At 34.9% G+C, this 17,613-nt stretch overlaps 1 protein-coding gene across 2 annotated transcripts in view; it reads right to left on the bottom strand.

Moving 5' to 3' along the window:
* Positions 1 to 15,517, bottom strand: part of LOC121733507 (protein TANC2) — a 185,974-nt gene extending 170,457 nt beyond the window's left edge. For both annotated transcript variants that reach the window (XM_042123769.1, XM_042123770.1), the window contains exon 1: positions 15,477 to 15,517. The gene's annotated coding sequence lies outside the window, so the exon portion shown is untranslated. The remainder of the gene's footprint in view (positions 1 to 15,476) is intronic.
* Positions 15,518 to 17,613: the final 2,096 nt, after the last annotated feature.

Genomic DNA, 17,613 nt, shown 5'->3' with positions numbered 1-17,613 from the left:
AATGATTGAAAGACATTTTCACGTCAGCATTAAGTGCTTTTATATTATTCAGGGGGATTACGGCACTGGTGTACACGTCATGTTGTGTTCATTTTTCCGAATATTGTGTAGCAAGTTTATGTGCGAGCAGTTTTAGCAATTTGTGTTTAAATATTATTAACATACCTTTAAGAGGGCGACTAACCCCAAAAATCAAACATCGTCCTTCTCTCTTCACACTCACGCCCGTCTTTCATATGCCAGGTGAAAAAGAACGACGCGGATTCATCGCCAAATTAGTTTTTTCTCAATAACTCGATAAATATACAAAATTTTAAAAATCCGCTAGGTCGATCTCTCAATGATAGAATTTTATACAATGTGTTTAAATATTAACTTAGTTCAATGCACGGTTATGGCAATAAATGAAAAATTCGTGAAAATAAGATGCATCTTTGTGATTTTTTTCTATCGAGAAAATTTTAAGATATCGTGTTTTTGCTCAGATCGAATTCTCGGAAATATAATGTAGTATCTTATTTTAGAAAATGAAACAATTCGGAGCTTATTTTCAAGTATAAAAAGGAATTATAAAATCGACACTTTAGGGTTAGTCGCCCCCTTAAGGGGCCAGCGGGTCTAAAATGGTCGCTTTGGAGAATCATTTATTTATTCATAATATGATTAATTTTTAAACTCCACTTTGCATGCAATTCATATAGTGATTCACTTAGATTAAATATTGGTCCCGCGAGCGGCGCTCGCGCGCGTAGACCAATCATTAATCGAACCGAAGCACTATATGAATTGCACGCAAAGTGGAGTTTAAAAATGAATCATAATAATATTATGATTCAATATATGATTCTCCAAAGCGACCATTTTAGCCCCGCGGGTGCCATCGAAATTCTCATACATACGTAATACCAAAATCATTTTCTCATATGAAAATATTTAACATGTTTGTGTTATTTTTCAACTTAAAATAGTAATTACCTAGGTTCCTGCACAAAAATTTACTGCTAAATATTTAAATACTAAAAAATATTTTTATACTTACAAACGAGAAATTATTATACATATGAGAAAATTGTTTTGGTATTACGTATGTATGAGAATTTCGATGGCACCCGGCCTCTTAATAAGTCGTTCAAAATGTAAGTTTAAACCTAAAGTGTTCTTAGCGTATATTTGTTTTTCTAACGTATTTTTTAGTTCTTCATGCAGAAGAATGAAGTGCAGAAAGTGAAGATATCTTTTTATAATATTATTTTTTATTATAATATTATTTTTTATGTTGTACTGTTATTTTTTATTCAGAATAAGTTTTTTCAAACATTTTCCAAACGTTGTTGCTACTGGGGCCTACCACCGGTTCGGGAACTAACCCGGCGAGAAGAACCGGCGTAAGAAACTCGCACGGGGACTCTTTTACCAAAAATATGGAAAATTACAATTTCATTATGACTAAATAAAAAATAAAAAACTAAATACAATCAGTGTACAATATTACAGTAAAATAATATACAGAAACAGCTCTGCAGGGGGCGACCTTATTCCCACGGTATACTATGACTATTATATTTTATTTAATAACTATATCTGAAAGGTCTGCGTATCGTTAGATTGTTTTTATTACATAATGTAGGTTCTACCTATCAATCAATTTCAATATCATGTTTCAACATACAAAAAACAGGAAAATTGGAGCCTCATTTAAATAAAGACGAAGTACAGACATTAACTAAAGTGTTAAAAGTAAAGATTTGTCGCAGCACTCAGCAAGACACATTTCCCGAAAACTTAGTTTAATTGCCATAAGTGTAATTTACTGCTATATTCTATTCATTCGGGTATAATTCTGGAAAATGTTGAAGTGGCAGGGAGCCAATCAGCGCTGCCAGGAAGGGTTTCTTAAATGGATTACATAGTTGGCCAGGCTTCGGGCGACTGAAGGAGGCCCATATTAAGGAGCCTAATGGATTTTTACAAGTTCAATTACCTATAACCAAATTTCAAGAACTACGCAATTAGTTTTGGCAAAGCCTCGCGACCTCATATAGAAAAGTTGAAATCCAAAATAACATCTTTAACTGGACTACTACACGGTGTTGCCCAAAGTTTGCCTATAAAAGTACGTCATACAATATATAATTCACTATTTAAACCACATATTGATTTCCTTAAAGAAGTTTGGGGCACTGCTGCCAAATCAAATTTAAAAATAATACAGACCGCTCAAAATAAATTGCTAAAAATATTGTTCAATTATGATTACCTTACGCCAAGTGATAAGATATATACAGAAACTAATAAAATGAATATCATACAAACATATACTTACTACACAGCTATACTCATTAGAAAAATTATGAACAAGGAAATCCTTTCCGAAATAGAATTAACCAAAAAACAGCAGATACAAAGAATAAAATTAAGAAATTCGAATGACATCGTACTCAGCTTACCAAGAACGAACTATGGTAAAAAGAATCTACTATTTGAGGGAGTACAGATATATAATCACCTGCCAAAAAACATTAAAGATTCAAAAACAATGTCTAAATTTAAAAGTCTAATTAAGCAACATGTTAAAACTCTAAAATTAAATAAATAATATTATAAAAATTATGTTTTTTATGTATTTTATTATAGATTTCATAATTAACTATGCACATAATTAATATAACTAAAAGTACTTGCTATATTTATAATTACATAAACTAAAACATAATAAACAAAATAATAATTTGACATGTATATTGCCACATCCAGTTATATGAGATCTATGATGTTATTCTGTGTTTACGTAAGTTTTTACTGTCCACCCTCAAAACGAAAACAAAAATTAATTACTAATTAGTTATGAACAAGTGTTGTAAATTGTAATGTTTTGAGCAAAGTTTATAATATTATAATGTATTATTGTAAGCCTGTACACGCGGTACGCTTAGAGCTAGTTAACTGATAATTATTGTATATTTTCTCAGGTAAGTGAATTGTGTAAGTTCTTTTGAAAAAATAAATGTCTTAAACCATAAAGTCGAATGACTTTATGGTTTAAGACATTTATTTTTTTGCGTATTATAATTTAATTAGTAAAGTTAACGTAGTTTTATTCTCCACAAAGCTAATTTCACAAACTTTCAAAACTAAATCAAAGCTTTGAAATAAACAAAACACGCCGGGCTTAACAAGTCGGTATAAATCAAGATTTTCCACCGAACTTTCGGCAATATTTTTGCCGTAATATTTATTTTGCGGGATTTATGTTTCGTCGCTAATAGCGCTTATTACGAGCACTTAACTCACACTCTGTCCCTTTCACACTCACTTACTCACTCATTCCACGAAAATCTACGCAAAATCCATTAATGCATTTTCGTGTTAGACGTTTTGCTCGCGTCTGTACGCACTTAATCTAAAAGGGTGTTCAATTTTTAGCGATGTTTCCTTTAAGACAGAAATGTTTACAAATAATTTACAAAATATTATGGGGTACAAAATCATATTGCCATATTTGTCGATGCCACGATAGACATCGTGGAATCGTAGCATTTATGCGGGAGGACCGATTTCTTTTAACTTACATGATCGGGACTTGGGAGTGTTCTTAGCAATAGTTCATCATCATCATCATTAGCCCGCATAATGCTGTATAATTTGGTTTTATCTATATCAATAAAGATTATTATAACTTTCATTGAAATATTTTGCGTTCTTATTTGTTATACTTCATTACTAAAGTTTGTATAAACTTCATAAACTTCATTTACCGTTACTTTTGTACCTACCTTAAGATTTAATTCTTCTAATATCTAAGTTTTGAAATCTATAGCTAAGTTCTTGAATTATTTGAGGCGTTGGTTCCCTCCACAACCCAAAATAGTACACCAGAAATAGAAACATTCTTTGTCCTTTAATATCATGTTTATGATAATGAAAATGCTTCAAAATCCCTTTGTAGCTAATGCAAACTGCACTAATGGACGGCCATTTTGAATTCTATTACAAAATGGCATACAATTAGATGTAGTTTTTATTGTGTTCTCTATTCGAATTTATTTTGTTTTGTATCGATTTTGGAAGAATCGATTTATGTAAGAAATTACTTTGAGGAGTTAACATTATCTACATGGTGTTTTGAATTTGGCTACATTTTTTTTTTCACGTAAGTGTACCTATAATTCATACAAAAAAATAAACTTATTACTAAAAACTTTTTCTTTACTAGACAACGTTTGAAAATGCCGGTATAACCTCCAACTAAAAACTACAAAATAAATAACAAAATATGCAACCTTTTTCAATTTTTGCGAGTGTCTGAAAAACCTCGACAAAAGTGACCACTTGGCCGCGACGTAGTTTTCTATTTTCTAATAGAATAGTTTCAAATTGTATTCGAAATTTTAAACTATCGAACTTTTGAGTAACGATTTCGCTAACTGCAATTTGAATTCTTCTAATATAGATTTTTACAACTAGACTATGACTTTTCTTAATTTATGTAGTTTAACAATGAAATTAAATAGTCCACCTATTTAATGAATTTATTATTGTCTTATTATTACTTATTTGTATTTAAAATACAATCTTTCACTTACAAATACAATGACCACCATATCAGTCAGTCAAGGTGACTGACTGACATGGTGGTTTATCAACGGACAGCCCAAACCACTAGACGGATCGGGCTGAAATTTTGCATGCAGGTAGATGTTATGACGTAGGCATCCGCTAAGAAAGGATTTTGATAAATTTCAACCCCATGGGGTAAAATAGGGGAGGAAAGTTTGTATATAATAATACTTCTTAACACGAGCAAAGCCGCGGGCAAAAGCTCGTACATTATAAATGCGCAAGAGTGTATCTGAATTCTGAAATCAACAGGCTTAAATCGCTAAACCAAATTCGATAAAATTATTGAGTCAGCATAGATTCTTAGTGATCCTACAAATATCAAAGGATATTTTTTTAAATGTGTATCATACATTTGAAAAAAAAATCTTAACGAATGTATTGTAGCAACTTGTTTACTTAATAAGGTACCCAGCTAACCCTTACAAACACTTATTTTGTTCTTGAGCCAAAATAATGTCACATACTTTCAGCTCAAGTCGGATAAAAACCTAACGCATAAAAGCTTCTATTACTCGACAACGCACCTTAAAACCTCAAGATATACAGTTGAAAATCATCATGCCATTTCCTTGTAATTAGCAGTAGAACACTCCATATTACGACTTAAGCTGCATTTGTGAGGCCAGAATATGTATGTTAATGTATATTATGTATGTTTGTAATTAAGCACCTTTTACTCTCTGGGGGCTGTAAATTGTGTCGCAAAGGCAATATATTATAATTATACGTGATATTCATTAGCTGAAAATATTTTGTGGGCCTTTTAGGCTTCACGCGCACATTGTAAGGGGCGGTGCGCATTTTAAACGGAGCGATAGGAAATAGACAATGCGGCCCGCTCCGCTGCGACACATTTAAATGATTATAGTTTGTTAATATTGTGTTATCAAATTGCATTTTCAGTATAGGTCTACCAGAATCTGATGGCAAAAAGTGAGAAAATAAATTGACTCTAGCAATACCGGGGTAGTTAGAATAAAACATTTTGATCCTTACTCTGTGTGTGAAACATGCAAATATAAAAATTTATCCAATGATCAAGGATATTTTTTGAAAAATTTGCCATCAGATTCTGGTAGACCTATAGGTATATTTTTTCTGATCAAAATTCATAATATCCAATATCCCTACTAATAAATACGAAAGTGTATCTATCAATATTTTACTCTTCTCTCTATTGATAAATATTGCTGAACCGATTTCAACGAATTCGCCATTGTGGTATTTTGATCGGATAGTTATGCCGGAAAATTCTTCGGTTTAATCGCGATGAACGAAATTTGTAAGTTATAATTTATATTAGTTTTCTCGGAAAATTCTTCGGTTTAATCGCGATGAACGAAATTTGTACGTTATAATTTATATTAGTTTTCTCTACATTTTACTCTAACTCACAGTAAAATAATTAATAATAATGGCGTCCATTTTCTCCGAAGTTTTAGTAACGAAATTACCGGCACTTAGATTTCATTTGTAGAAAGTTTAACATCGTCAAGTTGCGAAGTATTGCAATAATTCATGTTTAAAGATAATGTCCAAGTTCTAAAAGGTAAAGTTTAAAGGGCTGTTTTGTGACCTTTTAGGTTATATAAAAGTTTATATTATATGGTGTGTCCTGAATGGCTGATGCCAAAAAATATGCCGAAAGGTAAAATTATAATATTAAGGCCCATTCGCCCAACCCGACCCGTTCGGGACTCGACCAATACCGAAATACGGTTAGTGAGGTTACCGTTACCGACCCGTCTGTTTGACTATTATAATATTACTAGCTGTCCCGGCAAACGTTCTTTGCCATATAAAGTATTTCGCCCGTATTATTTTATTGAAGTGACTAAATAAGTATGTCACCATGGCAACGTCCATCGCTATCCCGTCGCACAAACAATGGTCGCCGTCGGTCTCGAGTTGTAATAATTTACTACCTATTATTTATTCAACAAATGCACTTATCAATATAAAAAGTACTTACCCAGTAGCCGATTCTCAGACCCACTGAATAAGCATATAAAATTTGGTTAAAATCAGTAAAGCCGTTTCGGAGGAGTACGCGGACTAACATTGTGACACGAGAATTTTATATAATACTAGCTGTCCCGGTGAACTTCGTGTCACTTTAAAACCTTCCCTGGACTTCTACAAATATTTTAAGACTAAAATCAGCCCAATCTGTTCAGCCGTTTTCGAGTTTTAGCGCGACTAACACATTTGGAAATCCATTTTTATACATAAGATAAGATGTCCTATGGATGTAATTTTATAAAGTATAGTGCTATATATTATGCGTAAAGTCTGATATAAATCATTGATTTAAAATTGATGTGAGATGTGAGAGAAAATTGAAGATCTCTTATGTACTGTGTACATCCAATAAATAACTATTAATAACTAATATCATATGTGGTTTCGATGAAACCGTCCACCATCTACCGTAACCATCTCCTTCGTCTTACATAACAACTAAAGAGACGGGTATTTAAACCATTGATTACTAAAAGTTGGTGAAATTTGGCCTTAGTACGACAGGATGTAATGTATTTACATTGGCTTACATTATGCGGCGCGTGACGACGTCGATGCTACCCGTATTAGTTATACGGTATACCCCTTCTACGAGTATGTATCAATATAATAAATATGTGTGTCTGTGAATTCAATTAAGCTGCCTGTATTGTACTAAGCTTCCGCAGTCGAATACACGACCTCCAAAATTAGGCAAGAAAAAGCCGAGGAAAACGATTTTCTGTAAGAAAGAATCGAGCCATGCATCTTCTTGCAAGATTATGATTAATAATATTGCAAGACGCCAACATGCATGGCCCTTTAGTAATAAAAAATGCAGTATTGTATAATATGCAGATGTCTTACTAACATAAAAGTTCGATACTTATTCGATTCGTTAGGAAATTGGCTAGACATAATTCTGTGTATATCTACATAAAAACTAATAGCAGTAGCTATTCTTACTAGAATATTACAAGAACTATTACATTCTCGTATTACTTTTTAAAACTCGATCGGGAACCGTTAGTACGTTCTTTTTTTTTACGGGCTTTGGCCCACCACACATTCCCACCACTGTATCTCCTGTGTAGGCAGGATCGACAGCGGTATCCAACCACGAAAACCCTAGCTAAAACTGTCTTGGGACCCGCAACGAAATTTATCAGAAGAAAATAGTAAGTAGGAAGAATTCCAAATTTCCCTCCTCATACAAAGCGGGAAACAGCACCAAGTTGCAATGACCGAAAGTCAGAAAACTTAAGGGGGAGCACCACGGAAATAAGGCTAATAATTGAGACTCCTAAGCTAAAGCTAAGTTAATATTGGAATTTATTGTGTTTGACTGTCGCCAATAATAATTGTGACAAAAACGCTTGAGGTCACGAAAGTTCCTAGCGCTATTAGTACGTTCGTAAATACTGAAATAATTTCCTTTCCCTCCAGTAAGCCGGCTCCAATTTTATCAAGCAAACACCGGCGTGATTGGAGACATTGTGACCAACTTAAGATGTCGCTACCTGATCGTATTAAATATCCGATATGTTGGAAAGATTTCTATCTCCATAGCCTAGTGGCAGACTGGACTATTATAATTTAACTATATTATGTATATGGTACTTTCAAGAAAATATTTTGTCTGTCATGTGGGAAAGGACATAGGATAGTTTTTATCTCAGAAAAAAACCATAGACAATAAGTTTTGGGACTTCGTTCGGAAAAAGTTAACGTATGTGCCAATTAGCGTGTTTTCTATGATAGTATGATTCCGTGCTTTCGGATTTCCGAACACGCAAAATTAATTCGGAAATCGAACACGGAATACGCGTGTATTAATGTATGCGGCCAGCCTAAAGATGCGTAGAAAAATACTGATGCTGCTCCATGCGAGTGCGTGCGAATGACGTATAAATAAATGTAATTTTGTTTTATTTATATACCACTTTATTTATACTCGTCTGGACAAAAAGCCTGGCAGTCTGGCATGAAAGTCGCGTCATAAGTTCATTGACATTAAAAAAAGTGCGTAGTAGAATAGAAGCTTTCATTTGTAGAGAATATCACAAGGTGCGCCTTGTGATATTCTCTACAAATGAAAGCTTCTACACAAAATCTATGACTAGTATATTCTGAACAAACTTCAGTCCCCCTTAAAACTAAAAACGGAAAAGATTTTTTAAAAATCTTTTTGATGAATTGAACGTGTGCAAAATATTGAGTTTTTAATTGTAAGAGTTTGGCCGGCGAGTACATTTATCAATCAGCCTTGTCTTTCTAGTGTCTACTATAATTCTAGAATTTGCTAGGAAATCCTTATTGTGAAAATAAAAATATATAAATAATTCTATAGTCACATAGCTTCATCTTTAATCATCATTTAGTCAAGTTCCAATTTAAACTATTCAGTCATCTATTCCACCGGGACAAAACTACATTTCAAACTCTACACTTTTGTTCACAGTTATTTTGCTTTTGAGTTTCTAATTGTGATCCTTACATCATTGGAATAAAGTTCTTTTAAAAATAAAATAATATAAAGTAAAATAAAAACAGGCACGGGCCTGATTTTCACGCTTCGAATGTCTTAGGATCAGATTATAATGCAATATTGCAACTTGGCCAAGGGATGCGATGCATAAGCCATTCAAAATTAGAATAGTTAGTTAAACACCGCGTGTAGTAATTTTGTTAGCTCAATGTAGCTAATCTAGCGTAGTATATTATAAAGTTAAATTTTGAGATATTTATTTAAAAATGCTGCAACACATCACGTTGTATTGTAAAATTATCCTTACTTGCATCAGCTAGCCGATTCTGTATCATACATTTGTGAGTTAATAACTGAGTTAGTAACGAAACGGAGGAGTGAGTAACGGAAAGTGCCACTTTTTGTATTCACTTGCATACAAAAGTGAGACTTTCCGATGCTCACTCCTCCGTTTCGTTACTAACTCAGTGATTAACTCACAAATGTACGATACAGAATCGGCCAGCTGATCGAAGTGACATTCGAATCATGAGAATTGAGAATCAGGCCCTCGTGTGTCATCCTAAATAACTGCGTCTGGTAAAACTGGCCCGTTAGTAATTAAACAGTCCTAAAAAGCTATAAAATTATACACTAACACGTGAATTCCAATTTAAAATGGTTTTAACTTTGCGTTTTAGTACGGCATACGTTTTTGACTAACGCATTTTATTTACGTGGAGCTGTAGGTATATTTATTTGTGTTATACAGGGGTCCCGGTGAAATTGGCAACGCTGAAAGAGTTACTTTTTTTACTTTTCTATGAAAAAAAATCATGACGCTCGGGCGCTTGCCCATACAAATCACAATAAAATTGCTCTTTAGGCGCTGTTGCTTTTACAGTGAAATCTTTTTGAGGGATTTATTATTATCAATTTATTGTAGACGGATTAAGAAATTTTGATTCTTTAACTTTTAAAAAAATATTCTGATTAAATACACATAATTATATTATAGTTAAGATATAATATGACAAAATCAAGCAACTATTTTACACAAAAAAATATCATTAACGCTGATATAGCATCAGGCAAGTCAGTCCAAAATATGAATGAAATCTTCCATAATATGATACAGCAAGTCAGTCTATACAGTCTACTTCTCCTTTTTACAAGTTGGTTGATCATTAAAGCGCTAGACAATAGGGACAATAAGGAAACAGTAGCAGCCGGCAATCAGCTTTGTTACAGGCGGATTATGTCTGCGGATTATGGACCGCTCATGTCATAGAGATCGATCGCTATTGGCTAACCATACTTATATTGTTACGTGCTAGAGTTCGAAGGATTTGAAGAAAAAGACCTGCTGACCCTTATGAAGACTTTAATCACTAGCACTAGGTACTATCACTGTCCTAGGTCGTAGCCAAGTCATAAGTATCACTTTTGATCACTTGTTTTCACTCCGAAGTTGCCTTGAAGATCGCTTGTGCTGAACTGATTCATTAGCCCGCCTGACTGCGGCTATTTATATGGGCCGAGGCGAGCCCTAGACTGTATCAGAACATTCCTTTCTAGAATGTACCCTATTCGCGTAAACAAGTGTGGAATATTATAATAAGTTGACGCTAGATGGCACTACGTGTCCGTATCCGTAACAATATTACAAAAAAGTGTGTCTGTTTGTTACCTCTTAACGGCCAAACTGCTGAAACGATTTTGTTGAAATTTGGTATTGTCTCAAAGTATCTTCTTAACGAATTTCTACATAATCGACTTAGCGGTTTGAGCGTGAAGACGTGACAGATAGACACTCTTTCGCATTTATAATATTACTAGTATGAGTATTAATATATATTAGTATGTGTTTATATCTTCATTAGCAAATTATGCGATTCCTATTGCCTTTACAATACTTAATAGGTGTGCATTGGCACGTGGCACATGTTTTCACTTTTCACTTTTTATCGTCATGCGACTTATAGATTTTTCAGTTATCCGCTAGCTTTTTAGACCCTCATGATTTCTTCCTATTTTTAAAACATTGTATTAGAAATACAATGTTTTAAAAATCCAATTAGTGAATACGTATTGCCTTAAACAGACTGAAGCGATATTTTTTCTTCTCATTAGTACAAAGATACGTTAGTACTAGTAATATTACTACTAGTAATAGTACTACTAGATAATAACTAATTCCGACTTTAATTATATATTTACTAATCCAAAAATATTTTGCCAAGTCGACGCTGACTCATACCCCACTTTGCAAATAAGTATGAATAGTCAGACAAAGTCTCAATAAATCATATTAATGATACTTTTTCTGAGACATCGAGAAGCTAGATTGTGTCGAGTTAGGGTATCCAGCTTTAAGAGGCAGAAAAAGTCTAAATATGATTTTGACACCTTTTCTGACTTTTAAAACTAATAATAATAATAATAAGATGTCCTAACTTAAGGACGCGACGCTATCACATAAAAATTTGCAGTTCGATGTCTGTCAGTACGTTAAGGACATTAAAATAACATTCTGAATATCAGCGCGCCTTGTACAGTGGCGGTTACGAGCTACGACGCTCGCCGCGTTCTTGATAGGGCAAAAATGTATGAAGAAGTTTGAGAGCGATTCTTATTTTTCTTTTGAATGGGAATGTTATTTATTTTTAAATAAAATATTTAGCTATTCGTACAGGGGCTAAATAAGCAAAGATTCTTTTGTATATAAATATATTATTTTCCTTAGTTCAGCGTATTACTTACCTTCTTACTCGTTTTTAATCTTTTGCGATTATTGTGATGGTTAAAACGTTAAATACGTTTTAACCATCACAATAATGTGAAAATTTTGTATGCAGCTATGAAAATTTTATGGCGTAGACGTAGAGATGAATATATTATCTTTCATTTGAAACCAAAGTAATATCCTCGCAGTGTGACTCCGAATTCTTTAAAATGGTACCTGAAAATCGCTGATATTTGTGAAAAAATGTGATAGCGTCCAACCATTTATCCATGTTCGTCAAAATATATGGCTTAGCCATTTCGCTACATTCACTAATGTGTAATTTCAAGCAGACCCATGTCACAATATTGCTATTTTATGACAGAAATGATCGTTAATGATGATGATGCTGCTAAAATCTCGACATCCGAAAGGACAGGAACTTCTATTCAATCATCACATCACATATCTACGCCGTCATCCATCCATCGTCGAGATAATTACGAAATATTTTAGAACAAAAAATACGGACACATTTTTTCTTTACGCGAAAAAATGTTTAAAAAACTGTCCAGATGCGAACATTTTATAACTAAGTAAACTTGATAATGCCGGCAACTCCGTTGCCCAGAAATTCGTCTATCGTGCGGTACCATTGATTTTTCCGGGATAAAAAGTATCCTATGTCCTTTCCTGGGATCCAAAGTATCTCTATACCCAATTTCAGAAAAATCGGTTCAGTGGTTTGGGTGTGAAGACAGACCGACACACATACACACTTTCTCATTTATAATTTTGTTATGGATTTGACGTACACGTTAAGTAAACAGTTTTCCATGCTTACCTGTAAACTATCTTTACTAATATTATAAAGCGTAAGAGTTTGTTAGTTAGTTTGTTTGTTTGAAAGCGCTAATCTCAGGAACTACTAGTCCGATTTGAAAAAATCTTTCAGTGTTAGATAGCCCATTTATCGATTTGACGTACACGTTAAGTAAACAGTTTTCCATGCTTACCTGTAAACTATCTATACTAATATTATAAAGCGTAAATGTTTGTTAGTTGGTTTGTTTGTTTGAAAGCGCTAATCTCAGGAACTACTAGTCCGATTTGAAAAAATCTTTCAGTGTTAGATAGCCCATTTATCGAGGAAGGCTATAGGCTATATTTTATCACGCTAAGACTAATAGGAGCGAAGAAATAGAGGAAAGTGTGGAAAAACGGGGGGGGAAATTATTTGAAAGAGCTTATCTCACGAACTACTGGAGCAATTTTCCTGTAATTTGGAACAGATAAGAAATAGGCCACGTGAAGGATCATAGGCTATTTTTTGTGGACTGATTTGTCTGTGAAATATCTAATTAATAAGCGGGCGAAGCCGCGCGGAACGTCTAGTAAATAAATAATAATTAGATGTTTCCAGAAATCTCGTTTCTCTAAAATTCGTTTGTCCCGCGAAAATAGCAGATCGTAAGCGGTAAAAACTATCCTAGATTTATTTCCCGGGTCTTTCAGTATCTCCATACCAAATGTCATCTTAATCGGTTGAAGACGGAGAAGACAAACCGATAGATCCTTTTTTATATTATTAGTAAGTAATGATTATTATTATCATCAGCACTGTCCTCCAGTTATATATAAATCAAAATTCTTTAGACATTTCCAGGCAATACTCACTGCCTTCTTAACTATAAATAGTGGAATACAATGATGCAGCTAAAGTCAATGGCCGCGGACCCCCAATGGACGGATGGTACGTTTCCGCCACGCCACGGGAAACAGAAATAGCCAGAAATTTCCAGAAATAGCCGGCTGTAGGGCGCGCCCTTTATGATTCATTATCCGACTCGCCGATGGATCAACGTACCCAGGTGGCATAACCCTACTCGTAACAGCTGATATACTATGCCTTCATACTAATATTATAAATGCGAAAGTGTGTCTGTCAGTGCATTTTTGTTACCGTTAGTCTATAACCCATTCACGCCTAAGCCACAAAGCCATGAAATGATTTTACTGAAATTTGGAATAGATATATTTTGAGTCCCGGGAAAGGACAAAAGATACTTTTTTTTCCTGAAAAATGTACGGTTTGGGCGCAAAGGAATTGCGGGCATCATCTAGTTGATAACAATAATCGGCGAGATAAAAGGTTGTTTTGGCGAGATGATTATGTAACAGTTTTAAGTTTTTTTGAAATAAATATATTTATGAATTGCAAAAAGAGTTTGCCCAATTTCGCCTATTTTTCTCCTTCTTTGAGTCTCTGAGTATATCCGTGGCAAGTGTTTAGATGGAGATGGACTAAAACTTGCTGTCAATGTCATCCAAATATATTATACGAACTTTTGCCCGCGGCTTCGCTCGCGTTAAGTGGAAATAGGTATTATATATATATATATATATATATATATATATATATATATATATAGCCCAAACAACTGGACAGATCGGGCTGAAATTTTGCATGCAGGTAGATGATATGGCATCCGCTAAGAAAGGATTTTGATCAATTCTACCTCCAAGGGGTTAAAATAGGGGATGAAAGTTTGTATATAATAATACTTCTTAACGCGAGCGAAGCCGCGGGCAAGAGCTCGTTTTATATATAAATGAATTACAATTTGAGTCCGTTGCGTCGAAATTTCGTTTATGGCGCCGTATCCCCTTACCAAACAACAACTCAGTCGTTTGCTTAAACTTCACACTTGTGGAAGTGAAGACAAATATACTTTCGTATTAACGCCGCGTGCCAGTTTAACTTTTAATAACAGTCCACGACCCCTTGACAATGTCATCAACACGCGCAACCATCTTTGTAGGTATGTTTGACTCTATTTTTCTTTTAAACAGGCTTTGGCCCACCACTGTATCTCCTGTGTTGCCAGGATCGCCAGCGAAATCTAACCACGAAAACCATTCGATATGAACTCAGAGAGCCCGAACTTTAAGGGTCAATTAATCGAAGCGAAGCGAAGCGAATTTCTGAAAAAAACTGAACACAGAAAATTCAACCTTAACTCCAGAGCGTAACCTTCTGCGAGGCCAATCAGCATTGGTCAGGCGCATTCAAGCGAATTCGCGCGGATGCTCGCGCCTTTTTAAATTCTCAGAAGTAATAAAGTGCGTTAACGCTTTGGAGTTAAGGTTGAATTTTGCTTTAAATAATTCGCTTCGATGCGCTGCGACTCTGCGCTAGTATAAATTTCAAGACACTATTTTTTTTAAGTTTCAACCACTAGTTCCAAAAGATAATAATATGTAAACTTTAGTTTACTTTCTACTCCCGGGAGTGCACTAATTTACCTAATCCAAATATACTTCCATCAGCCATCGGCAGTCGGTTTCCGGTTTGTCGGCGGCGGCGCCACTTCCGCCGAAGCACTTCCGGTGACGTCACTTTACCGCCATTTTATATTTCAGTTAACACTTCGTTTCTACGGGTCAGACATTGGTAGGTGACGATGATAGAAGTTACTCATTGCATAGCGTATATACCTAACCTAACCTAACTATTCAAGGTTCGCTGTCTTTTCTCTGACATGTGATTTTTCCAAAATGCCAGATTAAGACAATACGATTCGCTGTGTAAGTAATAATTAGTAAGGGAATAGTAGATCAAGAATAATAAGGTTATTATAATTATTATTGTCATAAAATTACCTTTTGTACATCGGATCTTGTCCTAGGCCTAAGTAAAACACCTGAAACAAGAAAAGATAATATTATTGCAATATCTTAATGCAATTATGTTGTATGCTTAAGTTTTTTTAACGTATCAATCATCATACAGAATATGTTTATTCAATTTCAAAACTTTTCAGAACTAACAGGGGTACTGTATTCACAATATATGCAGTTTTTCTATGTCAGCAACTTTCCTTTGTAAATACAGTTAGTTTATACTAAAGTGTATAGGCGCTGGGGCGGTTTAGTATGAAACATCGGGGGCCAATTATATTAATAAATAATATTAAGTCACTCTCATAAAAAGTTGCGTGAATTTATTCTAATAGCTCTACCATGAGTTTAAAGCTATAGTAATATCTAATTATCGATACTAGGTATCTAGTATCGATAAATACTAAAGTCGGTATCGACCGACTACGTAAATTTTTAGCATGGCGATTTTAGTTCCGCAAGCGACCGCTACAATACTAAAAATTTACGTAGTCGGTATCGAGTATCGATAAAAACTATAGCTTTAAACTCATGGTAGAGCTACTGCAATCCAATGCAAGTCTCGAAAAGAATAAATATTCAGATGTTTAATAATATTTTTTATTAAACTTAAGTTTAATAATACTATTTTACTTGGAAAGTTTAACGAAACATGAAATTTTATTATTTCATGTTTCGTTAAACTTTAATCATAATATTTCCCTCGTTAAAACGTGCTTAACTTTTGAACCCCTGTTTTCGACATTTTCAGCTTAGGTTTTTGTCTAGGTTTTCCGATATGACCTAGGTCGTTAGCTCGAGGCTTAATGGCATAAATATGACCTAGCCAGTGTTCTTTATTGAAAGCACTAAATCTGTTTCGTATTATGCTTTTTGTCCCGAGAGCTTTAAAAGCTTTAATGGTCTTTTATTAGAGGTGATGAAGTTTTTCTCAACTGGGATTTCATTACTCGGACTTAAATAATATTTCTGTGGCACACTTAAGAGCCTTAACTACAAAATGTATTATTGGCACAAAAGATTTCGATGAAATTTCGTCCGAAGGTAAGAGCCCATGTAACATTAAAAAATAGAAGTCTGGGCTAAAAGAGTAGAGTTGCAAACATTCACAGATGTTGTATCAAACGCAAGTGATATATCCTTCGAATGAAGCTATGTTCCAGGCTTGAGAATAGAGCCCCAGATTTAAAACACGTTAGGTTGAAGTCTCGAAACCAGCGGGCAAACAGACAAGTCCATATTAGTGTCTAAACACACCATGCTGAAGTTCCGCGGCGAAAGTTCGGCATGGTGTGTTTAGACCATCAGTACATATTAAGTCTATGGTTTAGACACGGGTTGATTCAGACCACAACGCGACGCGTAGATGCATTTCTAAATTTCTACTGAATTGACAGATTGGCATGTCGCCTCGCGCAATTGAAATCTGTCAAATCCATACAAATTTATGCCGCGCCACGCCTCGCCACGTCGCGTTGCGGTATGAATTAACCCTGAGGGTTGATCACGGCAACGCGACGTGTAGATGTATATTTCTAAGTTTATATGGATTTGACAGATTCACAAAACATCTTACGCAATTGAAATCAGTCAAATCTATATAAATTTATGCCGCGCCGCGCATCGCCTCGCCTCGTCGCGTTGCGGTCTGAATTGACCCTGAGACGTCTTTTGAATCCGTCAAATCCATATAAATTTAGAAATGCATCTACGCGTCGCGATGCGGTCTGAACCAACCCTTAATCTATTACATTGTAACGCGCCGGGCCCTGCCGCGCCGTGCCGCTCCCGCCCCGCTGACCGCTAGCGAGACAGCCTTATTGACTAGGATTTGACAACTTGCCTAGCGTTGACCACACTGTAAGTTTGCGAATCCGAACCGAACGGAAATTGTGAATTTCTGACATTATGCTTCCAGCCTTAACACATGAATCTAAAAGGCTGTAGGGCAACAGACAAAGTTCAACGTCACGTAGTGGATTTACTCGATCCAGCAGATAACCTGGCAGACGTGACGAGCGTCGGTTACATTTAAATGGCGTTTTAGTCAACTTTCGGTCGCTATCCGATTGCGTTTTCTAGACGGGTTGATTTGAAGGACGCGCAGTGAAGTATAGGA

The sequence above is a fragment of the Aricia agestis genome, chromosome 14 (genome assembly GCF_905147365.1).
Source record: "Aricia agestis chromosome 14, ilAriAges1.1, whole genome shotgun sequence".
NCBI classification, from domain to species: domain Eukaryota; kingdom Metazoa; phylum Arthropoda; class Insecta; order Lepidoptera; family Lycaenidae; genus Aricia; species Aricia agestis.
This window is presented reverse-complemented; position numbering and strand designations above follow the sequence as displayed.